Here is a 25,505-nt window from a genome sequence, read left to right as displayed (position 1 = left end):
CCTGAGGGAGAGACTCTGTTGCAGATTGATTTATAGTGAGAATACCATCGTTTTGCTTCGTCTTCGCTCTAAATGGTGATATTGTACCGATCAATTAACTAAGTCTGAAAAGTTTGCAAAGTGTCCATTGAATTTTGGGAATATTGGGCAGATGAGATGTAGATGCTGTTTGTGTGTGTCTATAAGTTGTTGTTCGTATGTATAAATTTGTATTATTATAAAACAAAAATTATGAATGATGGGTAACACTATCTTTGAACAACTTGTTTATAATGCCACATAGTGCAACATAAATCTTCCCATACACATTAATAATTGCTCACATCTCCTTTTCATTTTTTTTAGAAATGCATTAAGGCTATAGATTCCTTCACGCATCACACACAAGTACTATAATGCATAAAGATGAATAGTTCCTTATAAGACCCTATACGAATGCATAAGTGTGCATAAATGCATTTATAAGTCCGGTGACTCACAGAAAGTGTTTCTGAATGTTTACTCCTCACTCTTTCGGACAGAGACGTTGGGCTGGAGGGAATGGGGAGTTGGGGTAGGCCCAAATCTATTTAAAATAATTTTTTTATATACTGTACAATTGTATTATTACAAAATAAACAAATAAATAGACCAATAAAATTGTTCCAAATCTCTCTGCTAATAACTGCACATTTTCAGTTTTCCCCTCCCCACTCAGACCACTCCCAGACAGTCCTAGCAAAATTCTTGCTTGAGAAATTGCCATTTGCTAAGAAGCTATTTTTGTTTATTTTTGACCATTCCATTTTTTTATTGAAACGATCAGGTATTTAATTGTTACCCAGAAATGATTTGATATTTAGATAAAAATGGCTGCACTGGACCTTTTAAAAAGGTTTGTCACAGTTTTTTGACAGATAGGTCAAATATGTATTTGTTTCTTCAGCGGCAAAGCTTATGGAGAGAATATCATAAAATATTGATATACTGTATCTAGCAGGTGAACTACGGTATGAGAACAATGTAATTCCAGAGCTCTGTTGATGACACCAATCAAAATAGCCTGATTATTTTTTTAAAGATTGCTATTTTCAATCAGACTTCCTGTGCTCTGTCTGTCAGACCGAAATAAATTCATGCATTAGCCAGCCTAATAAAGACTGATCTAATTGGTGTTCATTGTGCATTGACATTATTTTCCAGGTGAACTGGAAAACATTCAGTATAGCCTATTTCCCTTTCTGTTTTGAAACTCTAAAGCGCTAAGGCTTCTTCCTTGTATTTGTAGGCAATTGCTTTTTCCTCCCTCCCTTGCTCCCTCAAATACTTTCAGATCCAGTCAAATTTTGATGGACTTCCATTTGGAGACCTTCATTGCATCCTCCTACACACCACAAAACGTATATTCTGTGCGTTGTGCTAAGCCGGCTCTTGATGTTATTAGCCCAACGCAGGGCAGGGCAGAGCAGATGAGAGCAAGCAGCGTATCGCATGGTTGACACACAGTAGTTGTATTTCCTCTTTAAGCTGATAAAAATTGGGATATTGAAGGCTGAAAATTGTGCCTGAAATTGGAACTCCTGAGCTTGGCGAGAGGAGAGTAATCTTCAAGAGTTTGCTGTCGTCTAATGGTTTCCGCGGCCCTCTCTTCTTCCGTTCTCATGTTCACCAGCGATACGCCGATGGGAACATTGTGTTGCTTATCTGCTATTGCATCTGCAAGGCCTTTTTAAAATGGATACTTCCTTATCGGTGGAGGTGTGAGTGAGTGAGGTCTGTGTCACTCCGGTTAAACTTTAGGTTGTGGTTGTTGTACATGATTTCCACTGAGGATTTACCCAGGTGTTTTACCCAAAAGGCTCAGACTTTTCTGTTTCCATCTACATGGGCCGGCACCCGGGTTTAACTGGGCCATGGTTCTGGCAGACCTGCTCCTGAGAGGCGAATCGGGAGGGTTTACTCCACCCAAAACCTGTCCACGTTAAGCAGATCATTAATTATTAAACGTGCGAGGAGTTTTTGTATGGGGGGCAATAAAAGTGTTGAATTTAGTCAAGATGTTGGTAGAACCAGGATGAAAGTAACACTTCGTTTTTTTCCTAATTACTTAGAGATTGATAAAGCTAGATTCACCATATTTTATGACAAACAACTTATATACTGTATGTCCTCTAACATTAACAACTGTAATTTAATTTCTAGTGTAAATGAGTTTAAATTAAATAGACAGAGAACAGAACTATCGCAACATTACTTGTGTACCTACCAGCAGGGCGGGAGTAAAACAGCCTTGGGACGGAAGTAACAGCTGGCAAGAAGTGCACAATATCAGTCTTATCTCCTTGTTTCTGGTTTGTAATGCTCATTACTTTCAACAAATGTACTATCAGCCATAATTTCATGTTTGTGTCGATTTGAATAATTAATGCTGTAGGTTCGTAATTTATGAAAATAACCCATGCGTCAACATCGCAATGTTCCACAACCACAATATTTTTGACTTACAATGTTAATCGGACTAAATTGATCACATAATAGCTATATTAACCATCATGTGCTCATCTCACTTTAATGGGAATGTAGTAGGAGATGTTGTTAACCATTTTTAATGACTGTTCATGCTTAGCTCTACCAATCAGGTGTGCTGTTCTTGTCATGCGTGCTCCTTATGTCTTAATAGAATAAACATTGTTATTCTCTTCACAAATGACAAACTCATCATGCTTATCACATTTCCATGGCTTGACATAAGGTAATTGACCACCAGAATCATGAAGATATATATGTTTAACCACTAACCTGTCAATAAAAGCTTAGTATGTGAGAAGCTGATCCATTAAATCAATTGATTAAGGCATGATTCTAATGATGTCATATATAATTTTCAAACATTCAGCTACTTGTTGATATTTTGCTAACATTATAAAAGCAATATCAACTATATGTTTTAGCCTGTGCTTAAACATATTTTTATTTTTATTCCGGGTCATGAGTTTACATTGTTTTACTTTCGTCTCACCCATCTCTCATGTAACTTCTCCCAGGCTAAAACCCAAGACAAGCTAGCTAGCGTGACACTTGAAACTTATGCTGTCATTTAGTCACTAGATGGATTAAGAAAATTACATAATGTATGTTTGGAACATTAAACAACTAAATACAACTCTACAACCGAAAAACACGTCCGGGTCATATTTTTCTTACTCAAATCGCTCAAAACCACGTTTTGTTGATAACTCGGCACAACATGGTCAGACTGTGCAGTTTTTTTGCAGGGAGGTCGTCCTTCATATTAGGAACGTGCTGACTTCACTACGTCATTCTAGCTTCTGTGTTATCTGAGAAAATGGGGGTGTTACTTTTGCCCGTGTTACTTTTATCCCAGCTCTCCCCTAATGATATAGTTTTTTTTAGGTTTTATTTATTCGCACCAAAGAAAAGAAGTGAAAGAAAACAGTATAGATAACAAACAAAAAAATTAACAGTGAGCCAAAAGAGCTTATATGAAAACCACACCACAAATATAAGTACATAAAAAAAGATGGTTCAATCAGTTAAACAAAGCATATTATTTATAATTTAACATGATTTACTCAGTAAACAATAAAAAACATGTTTGATTATGAGTGTGTGTGTGCATGTGTGTGTGAGAGTTAGGCTACATGGAGGGGATTATTGGGTAGTTTGGCTCATCAGGCTGACCCCCAGTCTTCGCTTGAAGTTATTGAGGGATAATGAGGTCTTGGCAATGTGAAGATAAGAATTCTAGAGTACGGTACCTCTGTATCTGATAGAAAATGGACTGTATGTTGGTGCGGCAATTTAGAAGGTGAAGGTTATTACAGTGTCTTGTGTTATATAGATGGATTTCAGAATTAACCTGGAAGGATCCATTGAAGGGTTTAGGTAAACTGTCTGGGAGGTATGAGTATTTGTAGATGAAAGTGCATAATTGGCTTACATTAACGTCGTAAATAGACACGATATTGAGTTTCTTAAACAAAAGTGCAGATGGAGCCAGGTAATTAGAGGAGGTGGCTAGACTTTGTATTTGTATTTTTTATGATGAGTAATTTGTGTAGGTAGGAGGCATATGTACTGGCCCAGACAATATTACAATACGTGAGATATGGGTAAATTAAGCCATAGTATAGAGTTAGGAAGCAAGCCTGATGAACCAAACCACTAATCTTTCTGATGATACCAACATATTTCATCTCCTTGCTACAGACAAATTCAATATGATCTTTCCAGTATAACTTTTCAGAACTCAGAAGAATCTAGTAGATGTGACTCGTTCCATTTCTGCAAGGTCATTGATATTGATTAGGAATAACAAAGGTCCAATGTAAGTGTGATGAACGTGACCTCCCGGCAACTTTGAGAAAAAAATCAGACACCTAATTTGCATAGGGAGCGACACGACACATTTTCTGGCCTATCAAGACAGGATCGAACTCCCTTGGCTGTGAACCTCGCAGCTCTGTTTATAAAAGAGGAGACTCTAGCGAATGCAGCAAACCCAGTTTCATCTCGTTGAAATATTCTCCGATGGATTCAGAGCTGTCAACAAGAAACAATAGAAAATAATTTTGTAGAACTGAAACAAGAGCCATTTCTCTTGGTCACAGAGGGACGAAATCACCTCGTGCTTAAAGCTGAAGTTGTAACGAGTCAGCAGGCATGCATTGCTCAGAAGATGCTGGCTAAAAAAATACTCTGTCATCAATTATATGAAATGATGCCAATTTTGTACTGTCACTAAGAATGATCATATTTATTTTACAGTTATAAGAAAGGTGAAAAGGTGGTTTATAATTTGATTATTACTATATTTAGAAAGCTTTTAAATAATTTCAAGTCCTATTCCCCCAGTTTTGTTAATTAAATAGGGGAAAAAATCTATATATGACTGTTCATATTTTCATGTTTTTAAAATATTTGTATTTGAGCTTGTGTGACTACACCTCAGCAATTTATTTTAAAAATAAATAAATGAAAGGTGAGATTTTAATCTTTCTGGCAGTATAAGCGTTACTAGGTTTTGTTTATGGCCCTCTCATGATAAAACACTGATTTTGGGTATGTCTATTTAGGCAAAAATCTACATTTTGACTTTTAACATTTAACAGGTTTTAACACCTCACAATGCAACTGTTTTGATGATGCAGTGGTTGTTGATTCTGTTCTTCACAAGTCCTCACTGTCAGTCCTAGCTATGGAAACACAATTTCCCCAGTATAACATAGGGGTGTATACACTAGTGTAACACTGGTGTTACAGTTGAAAAGCAGCACAATGCTGGTGTGCTGCTAATGGACCCCGGGCCCAATGTTTAAGACCCTGGCTTAAGGGGAGCATGACTCCATGTCCTGTGCCCTTAGTTCAAAAGGTTTTAGAGTGAATATAAGCTATACATCACCTAACATTGACACCGAGGGTAAATCAAGAGTTTACAAGGTTGGTGAGAGTCTCATAGTTGGTGAGAGTCTCATAGATAGCTTTTAATAGTTTGTAGCTCAAACCATTCTGCCTTTACAGACGTTTCTGTAAAAAAGGCCGTGCTCTAGCTCAGCCCCCGTTAATCACACAGACTGATACCAACGGATAGAATAGGCGGACCCAGTGGAACAACCCAGAAGTCTGTAGATCAAACAGACAATGTTTAAAAGGGGTTAGAAGTCCTAAATCATGCCAGTATGACGGTGGGACTCATTGGGTTTAGAGCACCTAGTCATCTGTATGCAGAGGATTCCATCTCTCTATCCCTCTATCCCTCCTTCTATCCCCCCTCCTACAAAGGAAAGGACAGGCGAGGGGGAATATTTGAGGAGAACGGAGGGGGGCAAATGAGTGGGGGGATTAACAGGTGGGGGGGGTGTAGAGAAGGTAGAAGGGTTGGACGGGCAGCCGTGACTGTCAGTAGATTCCTGGCAGAGAGGGTTCAGGGAGGTGGGGAGGGGTTTAGGGGGTTTCCATTTCAAAAATGACGCTTGAGAGTAGAGAGGGGCGGGAGGGAGGGGATGTTGGGGTAGGCACTTAGCCTGGGATGAGGACCCCTCGTCAGAGTCTGGATGAACCGCAGAGGGCGGTCATACTAATATAGCATGTGGAGGAACCAGGGCAAGGTGGATGACATGTGGAGAGGTGGTCGGAAGAAAGACCTTCACCTCATGAGGGTGTTCCTTTACAATGTGGGTTTGGACCTGTGAGGAAACCGAAGGGTAACCAATTATGGGTTGAGTTAAAGGGGGGACTGGTGCACAGTCTAAAAACTGTCTGAAAGATACAGTAGCTAGGCTACGGAATATGCTAGCTAATTGAAAACCAGTTCATAGATGCTCCCTTCAGAATTATTGGAAAGTGAACGACTATTATCCCTATCTCCAGTTTCATCCCCTGCTAAAATGAACCGCTTCCCTAATTTTATCTCTTAATCCAGATGTATTTTTCCCATAAAATGGAAATCTGATAACTGTCCCAAACCGTTCCCAATGGCCTTGTAATTACAATTTAACTCGCTGATACCCTAAAAAAAATACTTTGTGACCATTATTAGAAACGATTGTAATGGGTATACAGTAATGTCGAGTGGAGTGGCAGGGGCATATGGAGAGCCGGGAGAGACGTCTCGAACACAAACCAAGCAATAGGGCTCTGAAATGAGAGGGGCCACTAATGAGGGAGATGCTGGTGTTTGCTGCTCTTAGCAACGACAGCTGATGTTTATCTTTGTGTCGGGGCAGGAGCCCAGCCGAATGGAGTCCTTGGAAACACCAAACAATCCAATATTACATTTCCTCTCTCAAATGCCACAGGGAGCGGAGGGGAGCATGTGTGGGAGATAGAGAGAAAACTAGAGAAAGAGAGAGAAAGGTAGTGGGAGAGGAAAAGAGTAGTAGATAAAGAAAGAGAGCGAGGGTAAGAGATGTAGAGAAAGTAGTCAGGAGATAAAAAAGAGAGGACAGCACCCAACACCAGAGAGAACAGAGAGGATGAGGACTCAGTATTACCAATGTTGTTTTAAAATAAATGTTTCAAAATTCCCACAGAGCTCCATGCTCTGCTATCATGAGCCAACGATCAAAACTGAATTGGCGAGCTGCTGCAGGTGCATCAACAAGTCCCTCCACCTGCCTCAGCCTCCGCCGAGGATAATACGTATGTGAGCCAATCCACAGGAGAGTCCCAAATTAAATGTTGCCAACGTCCCCTTCCACTACCTTCAAGTCTGCAAAGTCAAAACTCCCTCCTTTCTCTGCAACACATGACTATTTACTTTGCCGAAATGCTCATCAAGGCTAGTATGTCTGCATCGAAGCCAGAGCCGTGTGATCCCGGTTACATGTGTAGCCTAGCCTCCGTGGCTGGCGGTGCAGGTGGGAATGGTATAAGCACACACAGCCAGAAATTACAGTCTAAATACCCTGTGTGATGGAGACTCGGGGGTTGTCTGTTTCAAACATATATGGGCTTAGTCCAGTGTATAACCTAGGAATCTTATCTCTCCTCTGGGCTTTTAGAAGCATTTGGAAGGTGGTGAAATAGGGCCTTTCCCAGGCCGTCACCAGGGTCCTATTTATTTGTGAACAAAGTAGCAAAAACGTTTTACAACGGAAAGCGAAAAACAAGCGTTTCTTATTGGCCAAGTTCAGGTAGTTTCTCCCCGTTTCGGTCCATTTTCTTCAGTTTGGTGCCTAATGAACTCTATCCACTGCTGCCCATAGCTCCATAGTTTTCCTTCTCTCCCTGTAGCCCAGGCCCAGCCCCAGCCAACAGGACATGTGGAGTGCATTAGAGCTCTGAAGACATTGGATCTCCCCCGAGTGGCAAGGCTGGATGGGTGGCCCACTGCAGCCCCCTTTCAGCAACCGGCCCTTTGTGATTAATAGGGGGCCCGCCAGGAGGAGTCCTTGCCTACTTAACACTTACACACACCGCGCATGCCACAAACTGCACACACTAAACACTCAAGTACAATACACTGCATACACCACATTATACATTGAGGGTACAGACATGTTATGTAAATGTACTATTATATTTATCACTCAATTAAGTGAACACTGCAAATGACAGAAAATATGCAGTTAACACCCATGGGCACATTGCACATAGTTAACACTTTTACAGTGTTACACATATCACTCATTGCTCCATTCCTGCTCTCTCACCACTCATGCACACAATACAACACAAATAACTTGAAATAAAGTATTATTATTAAGAGATTAGACGTTCTTCACAATGTTGCAAACCCATATTTTGGAGTCTTAATCTGAGTTCAACTGCACATACTCTTGACTAGAACTTCGGGGTCATTATTCATCACATACAATATTTTTATTTATTTATTTTTTATTTCACCTTTATTTAACCAGGTAGGCAAGTTGAGAACAAGTACTCATTTACAATTGCGACCTGGCCAAGATAAAGCAAAGCAGTTCGACACATAGAACAACACAGAGTTACACATGGAGTAAAACAAACATACAGTCAATAATACAGTAGAAAAATAAGTCTATATACAATATATACAGTACCAGTAAATAGTTTGGACACACCTACACATTCCAGGGATTTCTTTATTTGGACTATTTTCTACATTGTAGAATAATATTGAAGACATCAAAACTATGAAATGTGTAGAGATGGACGTTGAATGATTGGTGTGTCCAAACATTTGACTGGTACTGTATAAATGATCCATCTCTACATATGGAAGCAATGTGAAGATATTTTGAGAATCAACATACAATTGATTCACTTTGAGATCATCAAAGCAGTGCCTACATCACTGACACTATCATAAAGCATCATCAGTGATTCTTAAGCTATTGTAAAATGTCTTCCCTATAAGTTTTCACTATTCTTGACAGTGAGAAATTTGTACTTTTTTCAAAGAGGAATAAATTGCCCTCGCCTGATTTGCCATTTAAAATAAATTGCAGCATCGGCCCAAATTTGCAATTCCCAGGAACTTCTCTGCGGTGTGCCACGCACCACACAGACAAGGTTAATCCATATTTCACATTTGAATATAAGATGGAAGCGAAAGAGACATAGAAGAGAGAAGGGGAGCTAGGTGGCTCCATCAGCCTCCATGCCATAAGATGAGGGGAGAAAGGTAGACTGAGACAGACCAAGGCATACCGAGAAGAAAGGAAAGAAACAGCCGACATTTAGAGTAAATGGCATCCAAAACCCACTCCAATTATCTTTGCCAGCCATACCAGCGAGACTGACTTAATTAAATGACTTGAGAGGGACGGGAACGTAAGGAGCCGCCAGTGATTGAGGGGGCAAGGCAGGTACGTATCAGCTGCGAGCACAAAGCTTGGTTGGCAGTCGACTGCCGACCACACTCCCTTTTCAATTCTGACATCATAAGAAAATAAAGAAATCATAAGAAAAAAGAGAGACCCTTGTCGTTTGGAGCCATGTAATTGCACTATTCAAATCAAATGTTTCTATCATCGTTCACATATTCTAAAGAAGAAATGTATTTATATATATTTTTTAAACTGATTTTATTCCCCCTCCAAATCCCCCATAATCCTCGTACCTTTCTGAGGCTGCCTCTGACGGTGACCTTTTCGCAGGGAGCCTGTTACCATAGAAACCGACAGTGCAACCCCGCCATTCGTTCTGTGTTTCTGTCACTGTTTGGGCAAAAAGTGTTGACGAGGGAAATAACAAGCATTATTTTCCCCTCCCTCTAAGTCAAGTGTTGTTTGTGTGTCTTACATGTCGAGCTACAGGTGAAGCTTGGTGGACTCTACATGTAGAACAGAACAATAATGTCCTGAAAATGTTTCATGTACCATAACAATAGATGGTTTGATTCTCAATTTCCTTTTGGCTTAAACTGATTTACATGTATTATCATCAGAAGGTCCACAAAGGATGCCAAGCATTTCTCCTTCCACTTAAAGCGAAACCTTGATCAGCAGATACAGTGGTTCAAGTGGCACTGCATCGTCGCTAACACCTGTTACTCTTTCTGTTACTGTTTCTATTGTCTCCTGTCTGATTTTAATCTTGGAGATGTCGTTTGTACATAAGGATGGTGGGTGAAAGCTTTATTCTTATGTTTTTGTGTGAACACAGAAATATATACAAATTAACAAGTTGATAGCCATTGTCTACCACAGTGTAAATAGCTTTGATGTGGTCTGCAGTTTGAGACTAACAGTGTAGGCATAACCTCATTACTGAAGTTAGAGCAACAAACTTATCTGAACCAGTAGAAATCAAATGAAATAACCTTACTTTGCATGAAAAGACAGAGTTTATTGAATTACCACATATCATAAAATAGCATTTATTTTCATAGAATATAGCTTGCTCAGTGCTGGTGTAATATAACAAAAATACTCAACATTTTGGCAAAGGGATAGGGATTTTTTGTTCTAATCATCACTGGTTGGCCTGTTGAATACAAGACGGCACCCAGGGACATTTTTTAAGTCTTACATATAGTGTTTCAGTCATTCGAACGCTGCCTCTGAGTTCTGCAGGCGGAAGATCAGGCTCCCACCATAGCCTTACTCCCTGTGGGGAATAACTGAGCTAGGTGAAGGGTTGAAGAGAGATTGAAAGAGAGAAGGAAGGGGAGAAGGAGGAGGGGGTTGGGTTAACATGACAACTGCTGTTTTGTCAGGGCTAAAACCAAGCTTCTTTCTCACTCCCTCCCGCCCACCCGCCTCTCCTTATCCTCTTTATCTCCCTCCCTCTCTCCCTCTCTCCCTCCTCTCCCCATCCCTCACTCCCTCCTATCCACTTCTCTCTCTCTCTCCCTGTCTCCCCGCTCGGGAGCGCCCGCATTCCCCTGTGTTGTGCTCAGAGGCGAGCCATAGCGCTTCTCTCATCTCAGTAGCAGGATTTTTCTCAGGGCTCTAGATCCTCCGCCAGTTGCCGTGGAGACCGCCATACCACAGCTCTGACCCTGGAGGTTTGGGCCTGTTTTACTCCCAGCAGGAGCTATTGGCAGCTGGAGAACAGCTGTTACTACCAGGACCAGGGCTAAATCGGCTGCAGGACCCGGCACAGGCCTACAACCACCCAAAACAAACACTGGGTACACACACTGAGTACACTGTCTTGTGTGGATGAAGACAAGGAATATGTGGAAGAAAAGCAACAGAGTTGGACTGGAAGTTTTTCAGGAGGCCAGGAAACTTTGAATCGTTCGATTTTCTTTTGAGAGACTTTGCTTAGGACAAGTCAGTCAGTTAGAAACATGTCGTTTTTGATCCCAAATAGTTGTGCATTTTGGGCAAATCACGACTTCTCATTTCCCGTGAATGGACTGAGTAGCCAAGATATTTGAATGGCGACAGAATGGAGCAAAGTCAGATTAGTAGCTGATGTTCACTTTACAGTATCCATTACACACTGGGTCTAAATGCTCCTGCAGGTGAACACTTAGCTTTATTCACCGTGTAATAGATTTTGGCAGGACCCTCTTACAGAGGAGCCAAAAGGCCCATTGAGCTGAATCCCACAACAGGCCAACCGTAGCAGAATTAAGATGGCGCAGAGGATTAAAGTATGGGCAACTGATCCACAACCGCAATCTTCACAATTTAGCAATTCCTATAGGGGTTCTCCAAAATGGTGGACCAACTTCACATGCATACCAAGGGCAGACTGATGACAGACGAGGGAATATTCATATCCATTTCATGGGCATCTGTACCAAATACATACATACTGTACATGTCTGGGTTGGAAAACATCTTAACACGAGATGCATCACATTGCTGCCTTTCGGCAGTGATTGGCTTTCTCACTCATCTCCATTCCATAGATATCATCTGCACATTGAAGGAGTTATCATATCTCTTTCCCCTATAAAATACATAAACCGAACACATGCAAAAGTATTTTAACAATATGTACAAAACCAAACGTTGCTGCTGTTAAAGCTATTTTTGTAGCACTTTGTGTGCCCTCTTTTTGAGTTGAGTACTTTCCTTGTTTCAGAGTGCATCAAACACTGCCATATCCCCAATTGCACAGATGCATGAATGCTAACTCAATCTCAGTACAGCACGTTGGATGCCTCAACTGGGTTAAAACCAGGGCATTGTCTGTCTGGAAGTGTCACCAGTACTATTTTTTTTACGAGTTAATATACTGAATTAGTTAGTGTCAGTATCTATTGTACATATAGGTGATGAAAAAATAAACTGTGATATTACCAACTTGACTCGGTATTGATCTGCTTAAAATCCGGGAGAGAAGATTGCAAGTGAAATAATGTTTTTTCTGTGGTAAGTGCTACATAATTACAGGCTAGAATACTTTTTAACAAAGACAAATAAACATTCTGAAAAAAACTGAATTTTAACTATAATTGAAATACAATGACACAAGTGGAAGCCCACAGACTTTCTATAAAACCTTCCACCCTCCAGGCCTTTCAATAACGCTATAATGTTTTACAGGGATGGGGTGGGGGGTTGATGGTGTGGTGAGGTTATAGTTGTAGTGTTTTGCTGCCTACGCAGGGAGCTACGTCGCAGAGTCTTTCGGCTCTTCCTCTCCATCTGTTTTGTTTTCCTTCCATCGTCCCTTTATGATGAGCTGGGTCTTCAGTCCCCCCAATAAAATCCCATTAGCTCTTAATGAAGTCGGGCTCGCAGCCTCTCAGCCTCACCTCATTTAGCACGATTGTCTGGCGGCCATTAGCATGGAGGCAATTACAGCCGCGCGGTGAGAGTAATTGGAAATGCCGACAGGGACCCCAAGAAATGGGGAATAATAAAAAAGAATCTAACTAATAAGCTTCCATTCAGATGGAGGTATGGATGGAGGAGGGGGCTGTGGCTAAGTTAAATCAACATAATTAGAATTAGGGTTGCTGGGTAGGTGGGGTAACAAGAGCAGGGTTGGGTAGCTAGCAGGGTGAGGAGATGTAAGGGTTTCACAGGGGGGTGATGGTTGAGGTTGAGATGGCAAGAAAGATGGGATGGGAGATAGCAGGGTAGCTAGTGTGCTAACAGTTATGATAAAAGGCATACAGGTTAACTTGAGATTGCCCAACTATATTTACCTCCGTACTCCAATTTGTTACCTTTTTCCGTTTTTCGTTCCATTATCGAAATGACAGCTAAATCGTTTAATACATTTGGAAAATGCCCTTAGCCTAGGCGGCACCCTAGGCTTACAGTTTCACAGATTATCCACTAATATGGCTTGGTATGTATGGAGGCAGTGCAGGCTAAATGACTTTCTCGAGGGTTTACATTGGATTTCCTTGTGGGATTGGAAATGGTAACGTACACTATTTAATTGTCTGTACAGACAGTGGGAGGTGTCAGGTGCTTCAATCTAAAATAAGCTAGTTGACTCACCTGAGAGTGAGCATTTAGATGTTATCTGTTTAATGGCTTCCCTCTAAATTCAAATCAAATTGTATTTGTCACATGCGTCGATTACAACAGGTGCAGACCTTACAGTGAAATGTTTACTTACAAACCCTAAACCAACAATGCAGTTAGAAAAATAAGTGTTAAGTAAAAAATAGATAAGTGAAAAAAATAAAATAAAAGTAACAAATCAATGAAGAGCAGCAGTAAAATAACAGTAGTGAGGCTATATACAGGGGTACCGGTACTGTGCTATGCTAACCTTGCTATGCATGTGCTAGATACTTCATATGCTAGATACAATTTTGTGAGCAGGAAACTGTACACAAGGTACTCATCGGAGTCGTAATGGCATCCCTTAAACACTTGTATTGACATATCAAAACATTAAACACATAGCTTTTATTCCAACAATGCAACATTAGCTGTAACTAACCTCTAGCTTTGAGATGCTAGTTATTAGCCACATGCTAACACAAATGCTAACAATACAATTCCCTACCACCATTTATTTTGTCCTCCTTGATAAAGAACTTCACAGTGGAGAAATGAAATTAAATGAGATTAAATGAAAGGTCCAGAACATTGGATCCAGTACTTTTGGCACATGGCAAGCCCCGCTTGGTGCCAGATGCCTGGGCATCTCCCCTGGCTCCCTCCCTCCCTCCATCCCCTCCCTCCCTAAGCTGAGCGACAGGTGGAAGAAACCTGATCACCAAGCACAGGCCTTCACCAGGGGGCACCTCTGCCAGGACCGGGCAGCCTGCCCACACCACCCACAATGGCGACAGAGGTGGCAGAGGTCTGGATAGAACCGAACCAAAGAGTGAGTTGGGGTGATGCAGGCATGGAGGGGAAGAGGAGACTGGAGGTAGGAGGTGGAAGGGGGTTACAAAGGAGCCTTTGGCTAGAGAGACTGCGAGGCCTGGCACTGGGTGTGCAAGGCCTAAGCGGGAAATAGGAGGTCTGCTCCCACAATAGTCGGGGAGAGTCTCCTGGGGGGGAATCCACAATAGCAGGACAAATGGCTGCTGTCAACAATGCTCTCAAGGCCCCTTCCAGGCATCGCCTATGTTTAGACCTGGGCCCACCAGGTGACACTTCCCCTAGAACACCACAACACAGTGCTATACAATGCAGGGAGACTTCTTGAGATATACACTGGGACTGATAGGGACATTTTGGTTACTGAAACCTCTTTTTATTGCATGTAGTTTTACAGGCTGTTTCCTTGTTAGGAATGACAACAAAGGGGACTACAGGAGAGGAAGACAATATTTGTATTCATATGCATCTATCCATCTTAGAATTGGTCATACTATATGTGCACTATGAAAGCATATATCAATGTCAAAAGGTTTTCTATTAATCCATAAAGGCCGGTGTGGATTGGGTGAACGGCTGTGTTTATCAGGATAGCAAAGCTGCATGATCGCTGCCCATTTATCAATAAAATAACACGATGATGTGAAGGAATGGAAAGAGCTAGAAAGCCATTGACAGGGTTCATAAGAGACTATCATCAAATATTTTGTATAACTAACCCAAGATAGACCACAGCCTGTCATTTCCAAGGGGAGCAAATGAATCATAGTGGGCAGAACAAGCAAGGTGGTGGGCAGAGCCAAGAACGAGCTAGCGAGATCCTATTGGTGTGTTCTAGCATGTATTTGCATATTTCTGTTAGGGAACGCCTACTTTGTGAAGTGCACGTGTGCAATAACTAATTTCGCCCCTTGCACTCATTCTAAACAATGTCATTTTTTAAACTTTTGGTAAAGGGTAAAGTTGACAAAATGTAGTCCACTCTGTTCGTAACAGATTCTATACTGAACAAAAATATAAACGCAACATGAGAACTGTTGGTCCTATGTTTCATGAACTGAAATGCTCCCTACGCACAAAAACCTTATTTCTCTAAAATGTTGTGCACAGTTTTGAGGGAGCGTGCAATTGGCATGCTGACTGCAGGAATGTCCACCAGAGCTGTTGCCAGATAATTGAATGTTCATTCTTTTTCTACCATAAGTAGCTTCCAACGTCGTTTTAGAGAATTTCGCAGTACATCCAACCGGCCTCCCAACCACAGACCATATGTATGGCGTCGTGTGGGTGAGCGGCTTGCTGATGTCACCGTTGTGAACAGAGTGCCCAATGGTGGCGGTGGGGTTTGGTAGGGGCAGGCATAAGCTAATGACAACGAACACAATTACATTTTATTTAAGGCAAATTGAATGCGCAAATAAACCATGATGAGATCCTGAGGCCCAATGTGAGGCCCATTTTTAAAGGTATCTGTGACCAACAGATGCATATCTGTATTCCCAGTCATGTGAAATCCATAGATTAAAGCCTAATAAATGTATTTCAATTGACTGATTTCCTCATATGAACTGTAACTCAGTAAAATCTTTTAATCTTTGAATCTTTTACGACTAACATGTACCCCTGCACATTGACTCGGTACCGGTACCCCCTATATATAGCCTCGTTATTGTTACTTTATTGTGTTACTTTTTATTTAACTTTTACTTTATTTTATTTAGTAAATAATTTCTTAACTCTATTTCTTGAACTGCATTGTAAGGGCTTGTAAGTAAGCATTTCACGGGAAGGTCTACACCTGTTGTATTCGGCACATGTGACAAATAAAATTTTATTTTATTTGATGTTGCATTTATATTTTTGTTCAGTATAGTTTTGGGAACAGAGAAAATGTGCAGAATGTCGCCCAAAATCTATCTCGCTCCATCTCCTCCCACTACCGACCACTGGGCTTCTTCTCATTGCCATTTGGTGGTGAGTGAAAATGCCAACCGGATGCTTCAGATGTATACATCCTGTGAAACATCTGGCTCATTGTTCTATCTGTGCTATCATCTCATGGCTGCCATTCCACTGAGGAGAGACAGTGGTACCTGGTGCGGATGGCTGCCTCTTCCCTCACACAGAATCCTAGGTAAAAGCCTATAAGGACTATCAGAAATGCAGTCAAGCAGCTTGGCACAAAATAGGAGGAGCGGAAAGAGCAACACCCCCCTCCTCTCCTCTCCCCCTGCCTTCGGAATGAAAATGTTTATTTGTCTAAAACGATCTATACAAACAATCGCTCTGTACGACAGGCGAGATGGTGACTCCAGCCATGAGGAGATTTAATTAGCAAAATCTTGTTAGGTCTAACAAAATCAAGTGCAAGACAATCCTCGGCAGGGCTCCGAAGGATCCAGGCGGGAGAGGAGAGGCGGGAGAGAGGAAGCAGGGGCTGGGAGCGATTAGGGCTGGGATGATATGGAAACGGGCAGCACCAATGCACCACTGCTGTGGCGAGAAATGGCTCGGAATACCCAGCTGCTTTCACACTCAATTAAAGAGACTTCCCTCTCTTTCTGCCCTCCACCCTCCCTTCTCATCCTATTCCCCCCTTGATAAAAAATGAGTTCACCTCACTGCTGCCTGTCATTATATTGTCACGGTAAAGCCCTCGTCTCGAACTCCCCCCACAGCTTCTCTTAGAACTCGTCAACTCCAGTCAATTCCATCCTAGCCCGCTCAGCCATTAAAGACATAAATAGTGTTTTTAGAGTGAATCTAACTGCTATTAAAAACAAGATGGGAAAAGGCAGCATCCAAACTTTGGGGAATGAACTCCCTGTGAGAAGTAAAGACAACTTAAAAAGTCCAATTTGGAAATACAATTTAGCCGGCGTAATTAGGAAGAGGCCTTAAATGATTGATGTTGTGCTACCTCAACCGAACCACGAAGGAGTTGAGTAAATCAAAGAGATTGAACTACTCTTGCATGGCAGTTTGTTTAAGGTAGGAGTTACAATTAATCGTGTGCTCTTAGTCTTAGCCTTTATCATGGAAGATAAAAACACTTGCAGTTGGATCGGAAGAGGCAGTTCGACAGAATTAGATATAACAGATGTTAGTCATGCATATACAACACATGCCTACACACTACACTTAGGCCCTGCTAAATAAACCTCTTCTCTAATGGTGCTGTAAACAAACATACAGTATGTAAACATCAACTTTAACGAAGAAGACTTCAAGAGTTAAGGGTAACACACATTGCACCTAATGTGGATCTCCCATTTTTCTACCGACATTTTCATGAGATTCTATACTGAACAAAAATAAACGCATCATGCAACAAAACAATTTTGAAGCTGTTACTGAGTTACAGTTCATATAAGGAAATCAATCAATTTAAATGAATTCATTAGGCCCTAATCTATGGATTTCACATGACTGGGAATACAGATATGCATCTGTTGGTCATAGATACCTTAACATTAGGGACGTGGATCAGAAAACCAGTCAGTATCTGGTGTGACCACCATCTGCCTCATGCAGCGCGACACATCTCCTTCGCATAGTTGATCAGGCTGCTGATTGTGGCCTGTGGAATGTTGTCCCACTCCTCTTCAGAGGCTGTGCAAAGTCGGCGGATATTGGCGGGAACTGGAACACGGTGTCATACATGTCTTACCAGAGCATCCCAAATATGCTCAAAGAGTGACATGTCTGGTGAGTATGCAGGCCGTGGAAGAACTGGGACATTTTTAGCTTCCAGAAATTGTGTACAGATCCTTGCGACATGGGGCTGTGCATTATCATGCTGAAACATGAGGTGATGGAGGCGGATGAATGGCACGACAATGGGCCTCAGGACCTCTTTGCGGTATCTCTGTGCATTCAAATTGCCATTGATAAAATGCAATTGTCCGAGGCCTATGCATGCCCATACCATAAGCCCGCCGCCACCATGGTGCACTCTGTTCACAACCTTGACATCAGCAAACCGCTCGCCCACACAAACCTATCGTCTCTAAAACAACATTAGAGGCAGCTTATGGTAGAGAAATTAACATTCAATTATCTGGCAACAGGTTTGGTGGATATTCCTGCAGTCCGCATGCCAATTGCACGCTCCCTCAAAACTTGAGACATCTGTAGCATTGTGTTATGTGACAAAACTTCACATTTTAGAGTGCCCATTTATTGTCCCCAGCACAAGTTGCACCTCTGTAATGATCATGCTGTTTAATCAACTTCTTGATATGCCACACCTGTCAGGTGGATGGATTATCTTCGCAAATGAGAAGTGCTCACTAACCAGGATGTAAACACATTTGTGTTAAACATTTTAGAGAAATAAGCTTTTTGTGCATATGGAACATTTCTGGCGTTTTTTATTCCAGCTCGTGAAACATGGGACCAACATGTTGCTTTTACATTTTTGTTCAGTGTACATGTAAAATTGGTTTGCAATCGGTTCGCAAATTACATCTGGCACTCTGTTCAGAGGTCCTAAGTACTCTTGGCAGGCAAACACTATTGGTGTGTCCGAGCCATTACTTCCCTATTTCAGGACTGTGAAAAGGTGATGGAAAAACTTACAGTTAGTTTGCCCTCTGCAACAAAGCAGTAGTCAATGTTGTCGTTGTCTGCTCTTCCACGCCTTAGTGTCCGGTCCTCCACACAAAGTCTACAAAACAGGAAATATTGTTGTGTGGGTACACATGTATAAAGCCACTTTTTAACATATATCCCACATACTGTACACATGAGTAAGCAAAGCATTTAATTGTAATTTTGCAATGATAGTGGTCCAGGGATATTTCTTATCTTTACAGTATTGTCATGAAAATACCCTCATATTATGTGTGTAAATATGTTGAATATAGAATTTCTTGGCTGCAAGAACCCTTTGTTTCTGTGAGATAAACTGCTTTGTGCCTAGTACTTCCATAGGCTCAAGTTTCAAGGAGTTATGGTGCAGTGCAGTCAGTTAATGTGCACATGTAACATATTTAAGTTCAATCATTAATTTAGGGTTGGGCACACGATCTTTCGTTTGACCGGCTAGTCGTGTCTCCTGTCAGTGGGAGCGTGGTGGTCCTCCCAGTAGGCTAGCGACTCCAGCAGCTACCTGCTAACACCGGAGCTCTGAACGGCCTACGTTTACCAAGACCTGTATTTATTTTTATTTACTTTTATTTCACCTTTATTTAACCAGGTAGGCCAGTTGAGAACAAGTTCTCATTTACAACTGCGACCTGGCCAAGATAAAGCAAAGCAGTGCGACAAAAAACAACACAGAGTTACACATGGGATAAACAAAGTACAGTCAATAACACAATAGAAAAATCAATGTACAGTGTGTGCAAATGGAGTAAGGAGGTAAGGCAATAAATAGGCCACAGCAGCGAAGTAATTACAATTTAGCAAATTAACACTGGAGTGATAGATGTGCAGATGATGATGTGCAAGTAGAAATACGGGTGTGCAAAAGTGCAAAAAAAGTAAATAAAAACAATATGGGGATGTTGGATTGGCTATTTACAGATGGGCAAAAAAAGCTGCAGAAATTGGTGAGCTGCTCAGACAGCTGATGCTTAAAGTTAGTGAGGGAGATAAAAGTCTCCAACTTCAGAGATTTTTGCAATTCGTTCCAGTCATTGGCAGCAGAGAACTGGAAGGAAAGGCGGCCAAAGCAGGTGTTGGCTTTGGGAATGATGAGTGAGATATACCTGCTGGAGCGCGTGCTACGGGTGGGTGTTGCTATGGTGACCAGTAAGATGAGATAATGCAGAGCTTTACCTAGCAAAGACTTATAGACCTTGAGCCAGTGGGTCTGGTGACGAATATGTAGCAAGGGCCAGCCGACGAGAGCATACAGGTTGCAGTGGTGGGTGGTATATGGGGCTTTGGTGACAAAACGGATGGCACTGTGATAGACTGCATCCAATTTGCTGAGTAGAGTGTTGGAGGCTATTTTGTAAATGACATCGCCGAAGTCGAGGATCGGTAGGATAGACAGTTTTACGAGGGTATGTTTGGCAGTGTGAGTGAAGGAGGCTTTGCTGCGAAATAGGAAGCCAATTCTAGATTTGATTTTGGATTGGAGATGCTTAATATGAGTCTGGAAGGAGAGCTTACAGTATAGCCAGACACCTAGGTAAGCCTCCTTCACTCACGCCGCCAAACTTACCCTAGTAAAACTGACTATCCTACCGATGTTTTTATTTACTTTTCTGCTCTTTTGCACACCAGTATCTCTACTTGCACATCATCATCTGCTCATTTATCACTCCAGTGTTAATCTGCTAAATTGTAATTGCTTCGCTACTATGGCCTAGTTATTGCTTACCTCCTCACGCCATTTGCACACACTGTATATAGACTTTCTTTTTTTCTATTGTGTTATTGAATGTACACTTGTTTATCCCATGTGTAACTCTGTGTTGTTGTTTGTGTCGCACTGCTTTGCTTTATCTTGGCCAGGTCGCAGTTGTAAATGAGAACTTGTTCTCAACTAGCTGACCTGGTTAAATAAAGGTGAAATAAAAAACAGAAAAAAAAAAGATCCTGATTGAAAACAGCAGAGGTGTATTTGGAGGGCAAGTTGGTCAGGATAATATCTATGAGGGTGCCCATGTTTATGGATTTAGGGTTGTACCTAGTTGGTTCCTTGATAATTTGTGTGAGATTGAGGGCATCTAGCTTAGATTGTAGGATGGCCGGGGTGTTAAGCATATCCCAGTTTAGGTCACCTAAACAGAACGAACTCTGAAGATGGCTCAATGGGGACTGTGTGAGGTACAGGCTAGGGAGCGGCTGGAGATATAACAGACAGGGGGAGGATGGATGTACAGACTGTAGCAGTTACATGGCTTCTTTGTTTACTTTACTTCAAGACCACTAACAAGTGATAGAACTGGATAGAACTGGATTCCACCATATACCATTTAGTTTCAATGTATGAACTCATTTCAGACCAATGCTCATGAAAGGAGATGAGGAGAGGAGGCTTTTAAAAATAATATTGGGATGTAGCCTCTAGCCTGCGTTCACTTCACCAACACTACTGTCACCCAAGGAAGATGGGGGGGGGGGGGGGGGGGGGATTTCTCAGGTTTCCTCCAGCTACAAAGAAAACATTTTATCCTGGTCTGTAATCCCTCTAGAAGCCTCCCCTAAGCTCCAGGGCCAGCAGTGGCCTTCCTCTCTGGCCGCTCAGCCGCCTGGCCTGCCCAGGCCCAAGAGTCCCCCAGTCTTCCTCCAGGACGACCCCCCTGGGGCCCTGGACCGGCCTTCCTGTTGACGTCAAAGTGAATTGGAGTGGGGCCGAAGGACCAGAGGCTCCCCCTGGGGGGCTGGAGGGCTAATCACCGTGTTTCTCACAAACCACAGAGGAAGCAGGAAGCATTATCATTCCTGCAGCAGCAGACCACCACACCGGCCCCACTAAGGTTTGTCAGCCTGGCCGGCTGGCTGAGCCCCTAAACAGACATGAAGAGAAGAGAGTGGGCCTGCCTGACTTGGGAGGGGGGGAGGTGGGGTGTTTGATTTTTCTCACATAGTCACTGTCTCGGTCTCAGATTCTCAAGGAGTCTTGCACGTCACCTCATGCGAGCAGGCCTAGCACACATGCTCACACACACATGCACTGTCCCCCAGTCGAGGAATTCTTCATTAAAGCGAACAGTGGGAGGATGGGGTGCTGCTCTCGGGTTACGCTTTGACTTGATTAATGCTGAAGGAATTGGACAAGTTGTGCTTCCTGCGAGTGAGTTTTTATCACGGCCGTGTACAACATTTGCTCTCGGACAACGAGATGCATTCGAATGCTTCAAACTCATTTGCGGCCCCACGTTACGAGACAATCCAGCTCATTTGCTCTACTTTTTTTTACCATTCATTTTGTCGAGTACGTAGTTTGTTATAGCGAACATGTTCAGAGAAGATAGCATTATTTTGCATTCTGAATGTTCAATAAATATTCTATAACCATACACAGACTCAGTACACAGTGGAATATTCCAGATGGACCTCTTTAAGATCCCCAAACTCTCCACTTCGGAGGAGGAGGGAGGTCAAGGTGAGCAGGGAGGACCAAAGGACTCATTTCCCACAATCCCTTGCCAGCAATAGCCCCCCAGCTGTTCAAAGCCTGCCATAACAACAGCTGCTCCAATGTTTAGTGCTTCATGTTACTATGACAACAGTAGACTGATTCATATGCACAGTCTCTCTGTTCTAATAACGAAAGTGGCATTATGCCATAATTTAATTTCCATAAAACAAGAAAAGTTAGCTTGGTTGTTCTACACTAAGACGCAGGGCATGAAGAAGCTAATTCATTTTGTATAATGCCGAGTTCTGTAGCACATGCACCCAAACTCAAAAACCCAATGCATAAACTTGACCCCCCATGCTTGCAACAAACACCAAACTGAATGTATCTGTATCTATAGAATGAACTCAATATACAATTCTTACAGTGGTATCTCCACACACAATGGGACCTAAATATTCTGTCATGCCTTACAGCTGTACACCAGAATATCACACAGATCACTGTCAAGCAGGATGTACAATTATACAAGTTTCTTTATTCTGGCCAAACAGGAAAGGAGGTAATTTGGCCATCTATAGGGTGCAAGAAGAAACACAGAAGGGTATATATATGTGCCTCTATCACTCTTCAAAATGTAATATCACATTAACTATTTAGGTGATGATTATTTCAGGGAGGGAACATATTTTGGCCATAATCAATAGCAGTAATCAAGCATTTTGACAGAAAAATAACCCTTACAGTGCAAACTATTTCCTCTTTCACCATCACACAGTGTTCAGGGTTCTTTTGAAACACAGACTATGTACTTAACATTTGGAATAGCATAGAATACATTTGCATGTTTAGAAGTTATTCTAAGCTCAACATTTGGGACTAGGCCTACTTTCAGGTCAGTATGGCTAAGACTGTTGTTTAAGGATAACAACTGTAGAATTCCAAGGAGTTAAGGAAGCTTTGGATGACAATTGTAGGTATTCCCATAGGGGTAACAGGACACTGCATGGTGTCACGAGGGGTTTACACCCAACGTTTAAGCAAGCAGCTGATATAGGCAGCTGTAGCAGACAAAGCACGGGACACACACGGACATAAACACATATAATACAAACACCGAACGACACCCTATCCACCCTTACATGCACACACAAAACAATACACACATGCATATACAAACACACACACACAATGATCCATATACTATATATCCATACTTTACACCCACAATTTTACTCTCACAAAAGTGAACAGCATACAACACATACTACATAATCCATTTAGTTCAACCTGAACAATACTTAGGATAAACCTAGTTCAGTAAAAAATAAATAAAGTCATCATAGCCATTGTCTTTGTACTTTTTATTAGTCACTGCTACACTGTCGTGTCAGTTGATTATTTCGAACATAGATTTCCTCTCTGCTCCAGTCAGATCTGACAGAAGAAGAACATTCCACTCCTCTCCTCATGAGCAAACAGGGGGAAAGCCAAACAGGAAAAGGAAATAACTGGCTATAAATATCCCTGAGCAAAGTGGTGAGTCAGGTTGGATAAAAAAAAGGAAATACCAACAAAAAAATCTCCCTATTTCTCTCTATACCTCAAATCCTTTTCATAAAGCCCTGAAAACACATTCAATCCATTAAAACTGACATGCTGTTTCTGTATCGGCAATTGATTCTTTGCGTCATGGTCCTGGAAGCAATGTTTGTCCAATGTTTGTAAATTATTCAGTGATTCCAAATAGCTACTTCTATCTCTGTGATGGGCAGATATTTGATATTTGACCTTACAGTCAACTAAATAAATTGTATCCAACAAATCTTTAAACCTAACACTTTGATATAGGATCACATAGTAACTAATTTGCAGTTTATACATAGGTATGTTTGCTAATTAGGCATTTATTCAGTGTGTGAATAAGAAAACACTGATAAATTGTCAATAATACCTCATAACTTAGCTAAGAATATAAAATTAGCATATACAATGTGATTCCTACTAAAGCGTGAGCAAATTGCTACCTTTATTTTCAGTGGTGGGAGATGTAGAGGGTAAAGCAAAAGGAAGTACAGAGACGGAACATTTGAAAGTAACATTGATGAGATATGAACTTTGGGGTGTGGTCACTGGTTCGTCAGTTTGTTCTAATGCACTGCAACTCGAAATGACATCCATCTTCCATTCTATATTTTCCAAATGGTTTGATTCGAGAAAACATTATATTAAATACGATTAGCTCTAAAATATTACTCAAACTAGTGTTTAGCAATGTTGTTTACACTAGTGATAACTAAGGTCCTTTAGCCAGTAAGACCAAACCCAACCCAGCAGTGCCCAATGATACATGTCCATTTTACAATCTTTTTCAATACTATTTCACAACATGAAAACGTGTTTGAAATGCTACTCGATATGACAAGTCGTAACACGTACGTGCAGTTTATGCTATTCCATCACCCTCCCCAATCTAATAAAACTGAAGGAGCTATCTAGCTAGCACATATAACTCGTATGACCTGAACCATGCTCCTCAAGCCCCCACGGGTCTAGTGGGGCCAACCAATTGTGCATAATCTGCTATTTTGCTAACACCAGGTCTGAGCACCAGGCCACAGTCCCCCAGTCTCAGCTTAATAGAAGTAGCTCCAGCCTCAGGTCTATAGAAGTAACTCCAGCCTCAGCTCTATAGAAGTAGCTCCAGACAGCTCTATAGACGTAGCCCCAGCCTCAGCTCTATAGAAGCAGCTCCAGCCTCAGCTCTATAGACGTAGCTCCAGCCTCAGCTCTATAGACGTAGCTCCAGCCTCAGCTCTATAGAAGTAGCTCCAGCCTCAGGTCTATAGACGTAGCTCTAGCCTCAGCTCAATAGACGTAGCTCCAGCCTCAGCTCTATAGACATAGCTCCAGCCTCAGCTCTATAGAAGTAGCTCCAGCCTCAGCTCTATAGAAGTAGCTCCAGCTCCAGCTCAATAGAAGTAGCTCCAGCCCCAGCTCTATAGAAGAAACTCCAGCCTTAGCTCTATAGAAGTAGCTCCAGCCTCAGCTCTATAGAAGTAGCTCCAGCCTCAGCTCTATAAAAGTAGCTCCAAATCTATAGAAGTAGCTCCAGCTCTATAGAAGTAGCTCCAGCTTCAACTCTATAGAAGTAGCTACAGCCTCAGCTCTATAGAAGTAGATCCAGCCTCAGCTCTATAGAAGTAGTCCCAGCCTCAGCTCTACAGAAGTAGCTCCAGCCCCAGCTCTACAGAAGTAGCTCCAGCCTCAGCTCTATAGAAGTA

At 41.8% G+C, this 25,505-nt stretch overlaps 1 protein-coding gene across 1 annotated transcript in view; it reads right to left on the bottom strand.

The window, feature by feature from the left end:
• Positions 1-25,505, bottom strand: part of LOC129869115 (uncharacterized) — a 138,230-nt gene that overhangs the window by 96,315 nt on the left and 16,410 nt on the right. Inside the window, exon 2 of the mRNA XM_055943618.1 lies at positions 18,762-18,849. The gene's annotated coding sequence lies outside the window, so the exon portion shown is untranslated. The remainder of the gene's footprint in view (positions 1-18,761; positions 18,850-25,505) is intronic.

This window comes from Salvelinus fontinalis, chromosome 13 (assembly GCF_029448725.1).
Source record: "Salvelinus fontinalis isolate EN_2023a chromosome 13, ASM2944872v1, whole genome shotgun sequence".
Lineage (NCBI taxonomy): Eukaryota > Metazoa > Chordata > Actinopteri > Salmoniformes > Salmonidae > Salvelinus > Salvelinus fontinalis.
Note: the sequence above shows the minus strand (reverse complement) of the source record. Positions and strands in the feature narration are given on the sequence as shown.